The sequence below is a fragment of the Salvia hispanica genome, chromosome 3, assembly GCF_023119035.1.
Source record: "Salvia hispanica cultivar TCC Black 2014 chromosome 3, UniMelb_Shisp_WGS_1.0, whole genome shotgun sequence".
Classification (NCBI taxonomy): domain Eukaryota; kingdom Viridiplantae; phylum Streptophyta; class Magnoliopsida; order Lamiales; family Lamiaceae; genus Salvia; species Salvia hispanica.
This window is the reverse complement of record NC_062967.1, coordinates 39,150,902-39,155,604: the sequence shown is the minus strand read 5'-3', so window position 1 is coordinate 39,155,604 and position 4,703 is coordinate 39,150,902.

Here is a 4,703-nt window from a genome sequence, read left to right as displayed (position 1 = left end):
CTTTAAAAAGTATAGTTGTGCTCTTGCCGATTTATTTTCTCCTTTTCCTTTCTCTGTTAATAGTGAAAAACATTTCTTAGAAGATTTTCAGTTTCGACGCAAAGAAAAGCAAACAGAGTTAAAAATTTGTATTGTTTTGCTTGAGGAAGAAAATTTTGTATTCTTTACAAAAATTGGTAGTATTTCCAAGTGATTTCTTATAATAAATTTTATACGAAAAAACGCTTAAATATTTGAAGTATTCAGATTTTTAATGGATATTGTAGTAGTACTATTTTAAGTTTGTAATTGTTTGTGTAAGAAAATTTTGTATTCTTTACAAAACTTGGTAGTATTTCAGAGTGATTTCTTATAATAAATTTTATACGAAAAAACTCTTAAATATTTGAAGTACTCATACTTTTAATGGATATTGTAGTAGTACTATTTTAAGTTTGTAATTGTTTGGATAATAAAGTCTGATTTTTTGTAGTATAAAATGTCAACTTCTGATGGGGAATCTTCTTCAAGCCATACCTTTGATTTTCAGCCGAAGATCTGCCTTCGTGTGGACAGGAATTTCAATTTAAATGCATTAGTAAGATCTTAAAATTAGGATTCCAATATCTGATTATAATGCCATTTATCAAAATATTGTTTATTGAAATAATTATTTGATATTTTTTTTTTTTTTTTAAATTTTAATAGGTACTGCCTCCTAATTTTCTAAGAAGTGATTCGTGCTTAATACCTAGAGCGTGTAAAATAATGATGTTTTCCACTCAATTTCAATGGGAAGTTGAAGTTTATTTTCGTCACAGATGTTATTTTTTGTTATATGGATGGAAGAATTTTATTACTGAGAATAACGTTGTAGTGGATGACACAATAACTTTGGAGTATAAAGGTGGTGGGTTGTTCATGGTTGATATCTACGCGAGTTATGGCTTGATCAAACCTGCACCAAGATTACCAAGTAATTATTTTAACTACTTATAAGTTGATTTCAATTTAAATATGTATAATGTTTAATTATATTTAATAATTGAATCTTATTGGTGTAATTATAGGTATTTTACAAAGTTCAGCATTCCTTCAGAGCCGTTTGCATAGACCTTCTTTTAGTGTAGTCATACAAGAAGAAAAGCGTTATGAATTGGTAATTTTTTATGCTGTATGATACTCTTTATTACTATAATATATTACTCTTTATTAGTAATAGTATTATTTATGAGTAAGGTATGTTTCTAATAGTTTATTAATAATATATTTCGTTTTATATATTTGTTTATAAAAAATATGTTTTTTTTTATCAAAGTAAATCTCTTAGATTAACATATTTTGGTTGTTTCGATTGTTTTATGTATGATTAAAAATTTTAATTTGAATATTATATCGATATTTTGTTTTTCAAATGTAGGAACTACCATTTTCATTTTGGAGACAACATCTACCTGAAAGCGATGAAGAAATTCATCAAGTTGTTCTTACGTGTGGTTTGCGATATTTTTCTATGAAAGTAACAGAATGTGATGATGATTTGATAAGTTTGCATAGTGGTTGGAGAATTTTCTATGATGAAAATGGTTTGGAAATTGGGAGCATAGTTACTTTTATGCTCTTACCAGATCCGTACATCACGTTCAAGGTTACTATTGAACCTTGATATTTCAAACTTTGATGATGTAAATTATTTTCATTGTTTGTGTAATTTTTGTTTGTCATAATTCTAAGATGTTTGTGTTTAATAGTATGAGTGTTTAACTAATTATTAATTATTTCGTATGAGTATATGTTTAGCTCTTTGGTTTTGAGATGTTGTAGATGTTGGATTATCATTGTGGTCTAAGATGGAAGTTTTGGCGTTGTGGCTTATATAGTATGTTTATATGTAACAAAAGTTATAACAGATTCGATGATAATACATTTATGTTAGTCATTTATACTCTAATATTTATTGCAGTGATTGAATCTATGATATATAGTATTGTTTTATGCGTGTATGTATGAGATATATTTTTGGAGTTTAGAGTTTTAATGTATTATTTGGTTACATTAAAGGTCGAAAAAAAAAATTTAGAAAACTATTCTGCAATATAATTATAGATATTTTTTAGTAAAATCTGATATTTTTGTATGATGTCACCAATAATATTGCTAATAAAATTACAGATTCTATTTTATTATTGTAAGGTAAAAAAGGATTGAATTCTTGTGATGATATGCATAATATTCAGTGTCATATTAAATAAGTAAATATATGTTCATCTACTATATAAATTATTAAATAATTATATGTTTATGTATTTAAAAAGTTTTTGTCATTAATATTTGTCGATTCGTTTTAGATTGATTGTTATGTTTTCAATGTAGTTCAGTTGTTTTGTTTTGTGTATGTTGTATGTTTTTGTATGCAATTATTTATATTTATATTTATGTTTACATTTAATTTATATACTTTTAATAATTGGATGAATAGTAGTAGTAATATTAATTGTATACTTTACTTACAACAATTTTGAAGTAATTTCGATGGATTTAATATTATACTAGCTATTTATGTTTAACTATATGAAAATAGTAACTAATACAAGAAAGTAATATCATACTATAATAGTCAAATAAGGTATAATAGTGTATTGATAGTAATAAATATAAAAGCATAAATCTATTTTATTGGTTAAAACTTAATAACAACGGATGGTGCATAAATATTGGTTAAATAAGTGACTTCATCCTAAATTTCTCCTTAAAACCGAGAATTTAGGGTGTAGGTTATCTCTATACCATTACCATTTGATAAATATTTCTATATCACTATATTATCGAAATTTAACAAATGTTTTTTGCATTTATATGTAATTTGCAAGATATGTATTTATCCCAGTTTCTGCACTATTATTTATTTAGTTTAACATAATTCATGATATATTTATGTAATTTAGATGTTTATATTCGTAGTAAACTTTGTGTCATTAATAATTGCACCATAGATATAATACAAAATATATGCTAATTGATGAGTGCATACTGTATATTGTCTTCTGCTGGTAGAGTAGTTAATACATAATCAATTGAAAATACATATTGTTTGTTGCACAAATTACAGTTTTTGAAATCCACTTACTTGATCAGCAATTCTCCAAAGCATTGTATTTTGTCATCGTCGTCACTGCAAAAGATATAATGATAGTCTTTTTCAAAAGTTTTTATTTATGATATTGATAATGAGGTTAATTATAAAATGGAGTTAGTAAGGTATGTTTTCCTCTTACTAATGTTGCTATTAAATATTTATTTAATACTACAATAAAAAATTAAAATCTTAAACATTGTATTTTGTCATGATTAATGGAGATTGCTGCATAACATATAGTGGAAGATTATTTTTTTTATTTATCAATCAAAGAAATACATGAATTATAGACTATTTATCTTTACCTCAGCCATAGTAACTTTGAACTTGATGGTAGGGGTATTCCTTATCAACTGAAAACTCAATTTCATTCCAGTGTGGAATGAGTTTTCATGGAAGAAATTTGACCATCCTGTTGATACTGTGACTCTATCTTTAGTGGTCTTCAAATATGTTTGTCACTTTCTCCCTTGGAATTCAAAGATTGCGACTTCAACATCTTTGTTCATCACATGTGTCCTCCAGAATTGTATTGGTATGTGCTATAATGTTAATTACATTAATTTATCAATTTCAATTGTTTAGTTTATAAATCAATATACTCAATGATTATTAAATGTATTTATGAAATAAAAATGTAAATTCTTACCAATTTTTTGTGATTTGATGTTGCCATGGTTGATTTGAAGTCTGAAGATGATGGTCTGTCTATCATGACGATAGCTCCTTCTATAAAGTAATGATTAAAACATGGAATATTAAAATGTATATTAACAAAGTTGAATTTATTGTAATTTCTTACCCCATTCTGGTTGGTATTCCTTAGCGCATTGCGTAGTTCCATCATATATTTCCACATAGAAACAATTGGGTGAAATCAGATCAAAAGTCAAGATATCTCCTGCTCTCAAGTGGTTATCTTTGTGGAATTTCTGCTATCCATTGTCCAAGCACATTTTTCTGTTTTCAAGTTGTTTGATTGCTACTATCCAGTAGTTATTAAATCTGTTTTTAAGCTCGCATATTGGGCCTATCTCAACTTGGTATTTCTCTTGAAATTTTTCTGGAAAGATCTGTTGTAGGGAGTATTATTTAACATAAATAAAATTGTCTATTTGAATGTTGATGATACAAGGAATGTTATTTCAAAAAAAAAGAAGCTAAAAGTAATAAGCAAATTTCAATACATACCATTTGTGATTGTTCATCGGATGAAATTATCGTGGTGAATCTTGCGATGTTATCTTCCGAGTATCTCTCCTCTGGTTGCATAGACATTTTTTGACCACTTGAATGTTTGAGATTTACAAAGAGAATATGGAAGAAGGAAGAAGAGGAGTAATTGTGGAAGATAGAAATGGTTGTTGCCTTTATTGAATGCTAGGTGAGAAGTATTTTAATATATATTGTTCTCCACATACGTATTGTTTTCTATTGATAATTTAGTAATTAAATAATATTATAATTAGATGAATACGTAACTAATTAATACTATTATTAATAGATGTAAAGTTATTAACTATTACTTTTGCATCGTTCAAGTATAATATTGCATTTGATGTTGTTGTGATTTTTGTTTTCTATGTTT